At 43.5% G+C, this 12,757-nt stretch overlaps 1 long non-coding RNA gene across 1 annotated transcript in view; it reads left to right on the top strand.

The window, feature by feature from the left end:
• The first annotated feature begins 5,358 nt into the window (after positions 1-5,358).
• Positions 5,359-12,757, top strand: part of LOC129006657 (uncharacterized) — a 60,317-nt gene continuing 52,918 nt past the window's right edge. The window contains exons 1-3 of the long non-coding RNA XR_008492044.2: positions 5,359-5,414; positions 8,070-8,218; positions 9,636-9,694. This is a non-coding gene — a long non-coding RNA (uncharacterized LOC129006657). The remainder of the gene's footprint in view (positions 5,415-8,069; positions 8,219-9,635; positions 9,695-12,757) is intronic.

Below are 12,757 nucleotides of genomic sequence, written 5' to 3'. Positions count from 1 at the left end.
TAGATTTGTAAAATAGAGACAGTGTCTCCCTATGTTGCCCAGGATGGTCTTGAACTCCTGGTCTCAAGTGATCCTCCACCTCGGCCTCCCAAAGTGCTGAGATTACAGGCATGAGCCACTGTGCCCAGCCCTTACTTTCTCATTTCTAAAAACACAGCCAGAAAAAGACTTTCTTAGTAGATTATTGTAAAGTTAAAAGGAGCCAATGTGTATAAAGCTCTTAACACCATTCTTGGCTTTCAGAAAATAGTAAATATTAGCAATGCTTATTTTCCCTTATTACCACATTTTCTCTATACTATATATATATATGTAATTGCCTGTCCTATGGTTCAACTTTGGTTTACTTAACCATTCCCCTTTTGTTGGACATCGAGGCAGAATTCATTCTTTCACTGCTTTAAAAAAAATTAAAAAGAAGGGGCCGGGTGCGGTGGCTCACGCCTGTAATCTCAGCACTTTGGGAGGCCGAGGAGGGTGGATCACGAGGTCAAGAGATCGAGACTGACCTGGCCAATATGGTGAAACCCTGTCTCTACTAAAAACACAAAAATTAGCTGGGTGTGGTGGCAGGCGCCTTTAATCCCAGCTACTCAGGAGGCTGAAGCAGCAGAATTGCTTGAACCTGGGAAGTGGAGGTTGCAGTGAGTCAGGATTGCGCCACTGCACTCCAGCCCGGCAACAGAGCCAGACTGTGTCTCAAAAAAAAAGTTACAAGGAACATTTTTGTGCATAAACAATTTATCAATTTTATATATCTTTAGGCTACAGTCCCAAAAATAGAATGATTAGGTCAAAGGGTAGGTTCTTGATTTTTTATGTATGTGTCCTATTGTATTGTAAAATACAGTTTTCTGTATTTAACGTTTTGTTTATTTAATTATGGTAAAACCTATGACATATTATTAGTTAATTTATTATATATATTTCTTAAATATTTAATAAAATGTTTAACTTAATGTTTTAAGAAAGGTTGAACTAGTTCTCCAATTATGAAATATTTTCTTTTCCTTTTTGAGATAGGGTCTTGCTCTGTCCTTCAGGCTGGAGTACAGTGGCGTGATCATAGCTCACTGCAGCCTTGGCCTACTAGGTGCGAGTGATCCTCCTGCCTCAGTCTCCCGTGTAGCTGGGATCACAGGTGCGAGCCCCCAGGCCTGGCTAAGTTTCTCTATTTTTTGTAGAGATGGAGTCTCTCTATGTTGTCCAGGCTGGTCTCAGACTCACTGGGCTCAAACAATCCTCCTGCCTTGGCCTACCAAAGTGCTGGGATTACAGCTGTGAGCCACCATACCCAGTCTGGGATCTTTCCTATTCTCCAAGTTTATTTTCTTTTTTCATACAGAATCTTAAACCAGAGACAGGATTCAAGCTGTTGCTTAGATCACGATTTGCCTGGTGCCATCAGTTTTGTTCTGGGTATCCTCCTTAGGAAGAGTCTAGAATTTCTGAATTTTGTTTCCTAAACTGAGATTTCTAGACATTTCTCTACATTTTGAATGGAATTTCCCAAAACTGATCTCTACATGCACATCTGTTATTCACTTGCATATTAGTTAAATTTATATAAATGCTTGGGTAAAGATATCAGGAAGAAAACAATAGTTACACAATTAATTAATTTCTTGCACATCAGAATAGAATTTCTAGTTGGTAATACGTAACCAACCCCTTAAGTTTATACATCTAGGTACCTTCTCAATGCTTCAAACTCAACCTACTCCAGACTCAAGGGCACTGAACTGAGAGCGAACATCCCAGTCTGACATCTTTAGCTGAATGGCTTTAAGCAAGACACATTACATCTCTGCGGCTCACTTTAAAAAAACAAAAAACCTAGATGAAATCCATGGTTCTTATACTCTTTCAGCAGCAGAAACTTTTTTCCCCATACAAACTACATATAAAAATGATAAAACAAGATTAGTCATTTAATTGGAGATAAAACATTTTCTGTAATTTTTAGTTCTGTGTTCTTTAGTTACCATCATCATTAAAAATCATTTTGGATGGCCGGGCATGGTGGCTCATGCCTGTAATCTCAGCACTTTGGGAGGCCGAGTTCCTGAGGTCGGGAGTTCGAGACCAGCCTGACCAACATGGAGAAACCTTGTCTCTACTAAAAACACAAAATTAGCTGGGCGTGGTGGCGCATGCCTGTAATCCCAGCTACTCGGGAGGCTGAGGCAGGAGAATCGCTTGAACCTGGGAGGCAGAGGTTGGGGTGAGCCGAGATCATGCCATTGCACTCCAGCCTGTGCAACAAGAGTGAAACTCTGTTGAAAAAAAAATCATTTTGGACAATATATGCTTTTGCAGCCCTCAGATGTTCTGGTGTCATTCTGTTTTCTTACAGCTGCTAAATGGACATTTGATTATTGAGTCCTCTGCCCTAGGACTCTGCTTCAGGGAAGAACTGAGACGACAAATCTTTAGAGAGCCATCTCTTTCTGGAACCGTGTGGCTCTCAGCTCCTGTTTGTTGATGAAGACAATTGAGAGCGCCAGATTAAACACCACCCTCCCATTCAGGGGGTGTACACACAGACAGATGTGGCTTTTTGTTCCCAGGGTAGCCACCCTCTAAGGTGCCTTGTGGGGTAATTGGCTTGGTGGTGAGTTGAGGAGTGTAAAATGATTTGCTTAATAGTTACTGTTGAGAGAGCACAAAGGACGGTGAAGGAAATGTAACTTACATTAAATTTTTTGTTAGTTCTTTGTCAGATATGTATATTATAAATATTCTCTTCTAATCGTTGTCTTGCCTCTTCGTTTTCTTTTCTTCTTTTTGAGACAGCTCTGTTGCCCAGACTGGAGTGCAGTCATGTGATCACGGCTTACTGCAGCCTTGACCTTCTGGGCTCAATCAATCCTCCTGCCTCAGCCTCCCAAGTAGCTGGGAGCACAGGCCCATACCACCACGCCTGGTTAATTTTTAAATTTTTTGTAGAGATGAGGTCTTGCTGTGTTGCCCAGGCTGGTCTCAAACTCTAGGGCTCAAGCAATCCTCCCACCTGGGCCCCTGAAAGTGCTGGGAGTACAGACGTGAGCCACTGCATCCGACCTTCATTTTCTTAATGGTGTCTTTTGCTGAGCAGAAGTTTCAGTGCTGATGAAGCCTATTTTAACTTTTTTTTCCTCCTTTTATGACAACTGCTTTCTCTGACCTACATAAGAAATGTTGGCCTTCTCCAAAGTCATCAGAACATTCTCCCATGTTTTCTTCTAGAAGCTTTGCAGAATGATCTTTGATGTTTAGGTCTATGATTCACCTCAAATCAATTTTTGTGTGTGTTTTGTGATCTGAGTAGAGGTTTATTTTTAAAGATATAGGTAGTTAGCTGTTACAGAACCTTTTATTGATACATGTATCTCTATTAAATTGTTTTTGCACCTTGGCTAAAAATTAGCTATACAGTATGTCTGCTTTTGGATTTAATACCTTCTCTTAAATACCACTGTAGTAAAGTAATATAATTTTCCCAACAGTATTCTCCTTTTTCAAAATTGTTTTAGTTTTTCTAAGTTCTTTGTATTCGTATCTAAATTTTAGAATCATCTTACCAGTTTCTACAAAAATGCCTTCTGAGATTTTGATGGAGATTGCATTGAATCAACAGATCAATTTGTGAAGCACTGGCAATATAATAACAGTATTGAATCTTCTTTTTTTTTCTCATTTGTTTCTGCTGAAATTACTGACCTTCAGTATTGAGTCTTCTAATCCATTAATATGGTATATTTATTGAGCTATACTTTAGTTTTAGTTTCTTTCTTTCTTTCTTTTTTTTTTTTTTTTTTTTGAGACAGAGTCTCCCTCTGTCACCCAGGCTGGAGCACAGAAGCATCATTATGGTTCACTGCAGCCTCAGTCTCCTGGGCTTAAGCTGTCCTCCTGCCTCAGCCTCCTGAGCGGCTGCGGCTACCTGCTTGAGCTCAGTTATGTATATACCACTTCCATTTGATGATGGAATGCTGCTGTGCACGCCCCACTGTATGGCTAGATGGGTCAGAAGGCACCCAGTTTACGTATGACAGGAGGTTCAGGTCGCATGGTGACTTGATGACCCATAATCAAACGTTCTGTTTCCGCCAAAGCCCAGTAACAGGCCAAGAGCTGTCTCTAAACATGAGGGTAGTCATCTGCAGAAGATGGCAGGGCCTTGCTCCAAAATCCTAGAGGCCTCCACTGTGATTCACCTATGGGGGCCTGCCAAAGGCTGTAAACAGCATCCCTATCTGCTACGTGACAAATCACTCAAAAATTTAGCAGTTTAAAACAACTTTTTATTTCACTTTTTTTTTTTTTTGAGACAGCGTCTCACTCAGTCACGCAGGCTGATTGCAATCACTGCTCACTGCCACCTTGAACTCCTGAGCTCAAATAATCCTCCCACTTCAGCATCCTGAGGAGCTAGGACTGCAGGCAGGCACCACCATGCCCAACTAGAGATGGAGTCTCACCATGTTGCCCAGGCTGGTCTCGAACTCCTGGACTCAAGTGATCCTCCTACCTTGGCCTCCCAAAGTGCTGGGATTACAGGCATGAACCATCACATTTGGCCTTCTTTTCTTTTTTTTTTTTTTGAGATGGAGTTTCACTCTTGTTGCCCAGGCTGGAGTGCAATGGTGCGATATTGGCTCACTGCAACCTCCACCTCCTGGGTTCAAGCCATTCTCCTGCATCAGCCTCCCAAGTAGCTGGGATTACAGGTATGCACCATCATGCCTGGCTAATTTTGTATTTTTAGTAGAGACAGTGTTTCACCATGTTGGTCAGACTGGTCTCGAACTCCTGACCTCAAATGATCTGCTTGTCTTGGCCTCCCAAAGTGCTGGGGTTACAGGCATGGGCCACCACGCCTGGCCTATTTTACTTTTTAATCTCACTGTAATTGTGGGCCAGGGATTCAGGAGTGGCTTAGATGAGTGGCTCTTGTTCAGGGTCTGTCATGTGACTGTACTAAGGATGTTGGTTAGAGCTGCAGTCATCTGAATGCTTAGCTGGGGCTGGGGGTCTGCTTCCAAGATGGCTCACTAGGGTGATTTCTGGCAGGGCCTCCATTTCTCGCTGGGTGTTGGCATGAAGCCTCTCTTCCTCACCATGCAGCTTGTGCTCTCATGTGGGCTAACTTCCCCCAGAGCAAGCAATCTGAGAGAGAGGGAGGAGGGAGCTGCAGCGCATTTTATGATCTGCTTTCCAGAGTCACACCCATCACTTCCACTTTATTCTGTGCATTAGAAGCCAAAACTTAAGTCCAGCCCACACCCAAGGGAGGGGAAGTGAGGCTCCACCTCTTAAAGGGAGGATTCTCAAAAAATGTGTGAATATATTTAAAAATCACCGCAGCTTTTTAATATTGTCCCAACAAGGCTGCACAAGAAACAATCAGGAAACCTCAGCAGCATAAAACTGTAAGTGTTTATAGTTCATGCATCTGAGGGTTGCCTGGGCAGCTCTCCTGACCTCAGCAGGGCTCGTTCACACCTTTGAGGATGGCTTTATTTAAGCAAGGACAACCTGCTTACATCAGGTGGGATAACTTCTGCTACAGATTTAATTTTGGTTTGAGGTTTATGTCACCAGTATAGTTACTATTTTAAATAATATATTACTGAAAACAGTGAGCAAACTTGTTTCTAGACATGCTAAAAATGTATTGAAAGTCCCATTTCATTCAGAATGAAATAATAATTTCACATGTGACTTGTAAAATCAATTGTCTCCATATTTACAATTTACCGTTGAGATGATGATACTGGTGTTGTTATGTTTGTTGTTTTATGTGTTTAATTTACAAATATCCAATTTTCTTTTCCACTATATTTTACAAATAATCTGAATATATTCATTGCCATATATATATATATTTTTTTGTTTGTTTGTTTTTGAGACAGAGTCTCACTCCATTGTCCAGGTTGAAGTGCAGTAGCACAATCTCGGCTCACTGCAACCTCCGCCTACTGGGTTCAAGTGATCCTCCTGCCTGAGCTCCCCTAGTAGCTGGGGTTACAGGCATGCGCCACCATGCCTGGCCAATTTTTGTATTTTTAGTAGAGACAGGGTTTTGCCGTTTTGGCCAGGCTGGTCTCGAACTCCTGACCTCAGGTGATGAACCCACCTCATTCTCCCAAAGTGCTATGGCTTCATAAATAAAATATTCTTTTTTTGAAGTAGAAATAATATTGTTTCAATAAAATTGAAGTATTGCATTCAATTTTTTATGTATGCCTGTTTCATTTCATCTGTTTCAATCTTTGTGTTTTCATCTACAGTTTGTAAAATAGTTATAAAAATGCATTTTCTGGTATATTTGTATGTGTATTTAAAATTTACTGAGGTATCAGAGGAATGGTTTTGTTTTTCTAAATTGTCTGACTTCATTACAGTAAGCATGAAAGATTTACATTTTATTCAATTTAAAAATACTGAGAAAATGCTATGTTGCTTTGTTTTTTTAATTAACAGTTGAATCAAACTTGACATGCAAAATATCACACCTATATTTGAAGAATTACCATACAGCACTATTTTTCCCTTTTTCCCTCCCTTCCTTCCTTTCCTTTTTTTTGAGACAGAGTCTCACTCTCTGTTGCCCAGGCTGGAGTGCGGTGGCACGATTTCGGCTCACTGCAACCTCCGCCTCCCGGGTTCAAGCAATTCTCTGCCTCAGCCTCTCAAGTAGCTGGAATTACAGGCACCTGCCAACATGCCCGGCTAATTTTTGTATTTTTAGTAGAGATGGGGTTTCACCATTTTGGCCAAGCTGGTCCTGAACTCCTGACCTTGTGATCCACCCGCCTCGGCCTCCCAAAGTGCTGGGATTACAGGCGTGAGCCACCGTGTCCGGCTCTTCTTTCTTTCTTTTCTTTCTTTCTCTTTCTTTCTCTCTCTCTCTCTCTCTTTCTTTCCTCTCTCTTTCTCTCTTTCTTGACAGAGCCTTCCTCTGTCACCCAGGCTGGAGTACAGTGGTGCAATCATAACTAACTATAATCTTCAACTCCTGGGCTCAAGGGATGCTCCCACCTTAGCCTCTCAAGTAGCTGGGACCATAGGCATGCACCACCACACCTGGCTAATTTTTAAATTTCTAGTAGAGATGAGGTCTTGCTATGTTGCCCAGGATGGTTTTGAACTCCTGGGCTCAAGTAATGCTCCCACTTGGCCTACCAAAGTTTTGCAATTATAGTTGTGAGCCACTGCACCCGGCTGATCTAATATTCTTTTCTTTTTTTTTTTTTTTTTTGAGACAGAGTCTCGCTCTGTTGCCCAAGCTGGAGTGCAGTGGCGCAATCTCGGCTGACTGCAAGCTCTGCCTCCTGGGTTCACGCCATTCTTCTGCCTCAGCATCCCGAGTAGCTGGGACTACAGGCGCCAGCCACCACGCCCGGCTAATTTTTTGTACTTTTTTTAGTAGAGACAGGGTTTCACCCCGTTGGACAGGCTGGTCTCGAACTCCTGACCTCAGGTCATCTGCCCGCCTCAGCCTCCCAAAGTGCTGGGATTACAGGCGTGAGCCACTGCACCCGGCTGATCTAATACTCTTTAATCCGATGTAAGTGACACATGAGATATCCTGTAGCTGTACAATCAGATCACTCATGTTAAAAAGGGAGTTCTCAGCCAGGCACGGTGGCTCACGCCTGTAATCCCAGTACTTTGGGAGGCTGAGGCGAGCAGATGACCTGAGGACAGGAGTTCGAGACCAGCCTGTCCAACATGGTGAAACCCCGTCTGTACTAAAAATACAAAAATTAGCCAGGCATGGTGGCAGGTGCCTGTGATTCCAGCTACTCTGGAGGCTGAGGCAGGAGCATGGCTTGAACCTGGGAGGCGGAGGTTGCAGTGAGCTGAGATCACATCACTGCACTCCAGCATGAGTGATACAGTGAGACTCCATCTCAAACAAACAACAACAACAAAATAAATAAATATAAAGGGAGTTTTTTTCAGGGGAGGGGGCAGTGATGGGCTATTCTTCAGAAGCAGGAACTTCCTTCATATCTTAAAGCTCATGAATGAACAAGGGGATCATAAAGCATCAGAAATTGAAATTTCTTATTTTGCAGATGAGAAAACTGGGTCTGAGAATCCAGATGTCCTGAGTGAGTAAAGGGAAAATTTTCACTTCTTCCTGTGGAAGCCTGTCACCCTCCAGCTCCATGCTAGGCTGAGGAAGTCTGCGTTCTTCTCTCACGGAGCTGGAGAACTTTTCAAGGTCAGAAAGGAAATAGTTAAGTTATGAAACAATCTGAGAGTGGAACTGGGATGGTGTGAATGCCTTGCCAGAAAGTGTTAAAAACAGGCTGGTTGGCCAGAAATAGAGAAAGGCCTCCTGCTCTGAGTGACAGTTTAGATAAGATTTGTGCTTCTCAAACTATCTCTGGTGAAGAAAAATATTTAAAAATTCCCAGTCCATTGAGAACAGATAACATTGTAAAATGGAGTAAAAATGAATGATCAGAAAATTAATTTATAAAGTAAAGACATACAGAACACAAGTCTAAGTTGTTTTTTATTATTAGATTCAGCAGACATAAACTTAATCTACCAGACTGTCATAAATGTTTCTAAATGTGTGTTCTCAATTTCTGGACTTATTTTGTTGTGGTTCAGTAACAAATAGCTTATAGACTGGCCCTGAATGAAGGCGACTTCTTATATAGTTCTAACATTCTGTGTTTTTACTTGAAGCCCAAACAGCTGTGCCTTGAATTTATAGAGGAATTCCTCAACTATACGTTAATTAATTAAACACATGCATCATTTAATTAACCAAATGTTTAGTCAAAGCCTGTCATGTATGGGTTAAATGCATGCTATACAGGAAGTTGCATTAGAAATGGTCCCTTTTCTCAATACCACACAGTGTAGCGAGGGAGCTAACAGCCACATATCTGTGATGTGGGAGAGAAGGTGATGGCTGCCAGGAGAGCGCTGTGGGGGAGCTGCTGGGGAATCTGGAGCAAGGAGACTTCACTGATCTCAGTGGAGGAGTCAGGCAGACTCTGTGGAGGACGTGGCCTTGAAGGCTACACATAGGAAAATGCAGGCCAGGGCACGCCGTGGGTGGAACGAGTAAGTCTCAAAACCTTGACATACTTTCTCCTTCATGTCAAAAACATCTTTGAAAGGTACAGCAATATTAGGAAGCCCTATATACAGGAAAATTGAAGCACAAAGAAGCAATTGTGGCAAACAGCAGATCCTTGAACAAGTCCATTGGCCTATTTAAGTCTCAGTTTTAGTATCTGTGAAATGGGCCTAATAACACCTACCTTTTGAGTTGTTCAGAGGGCTAGATGTATATACGTTATTTTATAAAGGTTATTATATTTACATTACAAAGTACTGGCGCGTTCTCTGACAATAGTAAGAGCTCAACAAGTCGTGACAATTATTGTGTTGTTACTAGATAGTTGGTCCAGAATCATTTGTTTTGCAGGGGAGGGGAGGAGGGGTTCTGCTCGGGATTCCTTTCCTCCATCCTTTTGGCAACTGCACTTCTCTTTCTCTTGGGGAAACTGTCACTCTCCTGAGTACGCCATTCTCATGGGTCTGCCTATTTGCTGGCCACAGGGAGCACCTGTGATACAGATCTGGCCAATCACAGTGTCTCATTCCCTTCACCGCAGTGATTGGCCTAAGAACTGGCAGCAGACGCGATCTGGACCAATCAGAATCTTACATTGAGGTTTGTATATGTGCATGTTGGGAGAAAAAAAAATTATTTTTCCCGCCAGCTTGCAAAGCTGGGCTAAGAGCTGAGTTTGTCACAACCAAACAAACCTAGGGCTGGAGAAAAGGGGAAGTGGAGAGGGAACTGAAAATACCATTAGGTCTCTGAATCTACACCTCTTCTTTCTAGTTATTGGAATCAATGCATTCCAGCTTTCTGCTTCAACCAGAATGAGTTTTCTATCCCTGGTGACCCTGCCTAATGCAAGGACTCACTCAGATTTCCAGATTCTTAGCTTAGTGTGTTGTCCTTTAGGTGAGCACTTTTCAAGAGCCATTCCCATCATTTATTCATTCGTCAGAATTATTTTGGACAGATTCCGGGGTGAAGCTGTCATGCTAAGAGAATAACAAACAAGCATGTGGCCAGTGTTATGAGGGCTTCAGATCCAGTCAGGGGTGCAAAATGAGAAAAAGCTAATCAAGAAAATAAAACAGCTGGGCGCAGTGGCTCACACCTGTAATCCCAGCACTTTGGGAGGCCGAGGCAGGCAGATTGCTTGAGCCCGTGAGCTGGAGACTAGTCTGGGCAATATGGTGAAACTCTGTCTCTACAAAATAACACACACAAATTAGCCAGGCATTGGCCGGGCGTAGTGGCTCATGCCTGTAATCCCAGCACTTTGGGAGGCTGAGGCAGGCAGATCATCTGAGGTCAGGAGTTCAAGAACAGCCTGACCAACCTGATGAAACCCCATCTCTACTAAAAATACAAAATTAGCTGCGTATGGTGGTACATGCCTGTAATCCCAGCTACTTGGGAGGCTGAGGCAGGAGAATTGCTTGAATTTGGGAGGTGGAGATTGCAGTGAGCCAAGATTGCGCCACCGCACCACAGCCTGGGTGACAAGAGCGAAACTCCGTCTCAAAAAAAAAAAAACAAAGAAAAATTAGCCAGGCATGGTGGTACGCGCCTGTAGTCCTAGCTTCTAGGGAGGCTGAGGTGGGAAAATCACTTGAGCCTGGGAGGCCTAGGCTGCAGAGAACCATTAGCATGCCATTGCACTCCAGCCTGGGCATAGAGCAAGACCCCGTCTAAAAAAAATTAATTAATTAAAAAGAAAAAGCTAATGATGACAGATACCAACTGAGTTGAAGTGCTATGAGAGTTCAGAAAAGAGAGAGGGCTCACGCTCTTGTGGGACTATCAGGGAAGCCTTTGAAGAGGAAGCAGGAATTTGAATTGGGCATTGAAGGACAGTTCAGATAAGTGTTTTTCTAGAGGGTGTGGTGGTGGGTACAAAGATATCTAGGGCAAAGAGTTGATGTGGCACGGTAATGGGAGGTAAGAGTGAAGGTGAGATGGGGCTTTATGTACTCTTTGAAAATAGTTTCATAGGCTGGGTATGGTGGCTTACGCCTGTAATCCCAGCACTTTGGGAGGCTGACGTGGGCAGATCACCAAAGGTCAGGAGTTTGAAACCAGCGTGGCCAACATGGCCCGCTGTTTAATAAAACCCGTCTCTATTAAAAATACAAGAAATTAGCTGAGTGTGGTGGCAGGCACCTGTAATCCCAGCTATTCGGGAGGCTGAGGCAGAAGAATTGCTTGGACCTGGGAGGCAGAGGTTGTAGTGAGCTGAGATCACGCCGCTGCACTCCAGCCTGGGCGACAAGAGTGAAACTCTGTCTCCAAAAAAAAAAAAGAAAATAGTGTCATAGAAGCCTAAAACATATTCAAACATAGAGATAATAGTATAATGAATCACCTGCAGACATTGGCCAATTGCAATAGTTATCAATAAAACAATATCATTCTCGTTTTATCTACTCAACTTATCCTTCCTCATCATCCTCCCCAACCTCCCACTGAAATATTTTGAAACAAATCCCCGACATCATATCATTTTACCCTGAAATACTTAATTATTATTGTTATTATTATTATTATTTATTTATTTATTTTGAGACAGAGTTTCACTCTTGTTGCCCAGGCTGGAGTGCAACAGCGCCATTTTGGCTCACTGCAACCTCCACCTCCCGGGTTCAAGCAATTCTGCCTCAGCCTCCCAAGTAGCTGGGATTACAGGCATGCACCACCATGCCCGGCTAATTTTGTATTTTTAGTAGAGGTGGGGTTTCTCCATGTTGGTCAGGCTGGTCTGGAACCTCCGACCTCAAGTGATCTGCCCGCCTCGGCCTCCCAAATTGCTGGAATTACAGGAGTGAGCCACCGTGTCTGCTTTTATTATTATTGTTATTTGATACAGGTTCTTGCTCTGTCACCCAGGCTGGAGTGCAGTGACGTGATCATGACTCACTGTAGCCTTGAACTTCTGGGCTGAAGTGATCCTCCCACCTCTGTCTCCTAGATAGCTGGGACCATGGGCATGCACCACCATGCCTGGTTAATTTTTTATTTTTTGTAGAGATAGGGTATCACTACATTGTCCAGGCTGGTCTAGAACCCCTGGGTTCAAGCAATCTGCCTGCCTCGGTCTCCCAATGTGCTGGGATTACAGGCATGAGGCACTGTGCCTGGCCACGTACTTAATTACTATTATTAGTTTTTTAAAATTAATTAATTTTTTTTAGACGGAGTCTTGCTCTGTTGCCCAGACTGGAGTGCAGTGGCATGATCTCGGCTCACTGCAAGCTCCACCTCCCGGGTTCAGGCCATTCTCCTGCCTCAGCCTCCCGAGTACCTGGGACTACAGATGCCTGCAACCACACCTGGCTAGTTTTTTGTATTTTTAGCAGAGACGAGGTTTCACTGTGTTAGCTAGGACGGTCTCGATCTCCTGACCTCATGATCTGCCCGCCTCGGCCTCCCAAACTGCTGGGATTACAGGCATAAGCCACCGTGCCCAGCCTATTAGTATTTTTTGAGATGGAGTTTCGCTCTTGTTGCCCAGGCTGGAGTGCAATGGCGTGATCTCGGCTCACTGAGACCCCCACCTCCCAGGTTCAAGTGATTCTCCTGCCTTAGCCTCCCGAGTAGCTAGAATTACAGGCTACAACCACCACACCCCGCTAATTTTTGTATTTCTAGTAGAGACGGGGTTTCGCCTTGTTGGCC

This window comes from Pongo pygmaeus, chromosome 8 (genome assembly GCF_028885625.2).
Source record: "Pongo pygmaeus isolate AG05252 chromosome 8, NHGRI_mPonPyg2-v2.0_pri, whole genome shotgun sequence".
NCBI lineage: Eukaryota > Metazoa > Chordata > Mammalia > Primates > Hominidae > Pongo > Pongo pygmaeus.
Note: the sequence above shows the minus strand (reverse complement) of the source record. Positions and strands in the feature narration are given on the sequence as shown.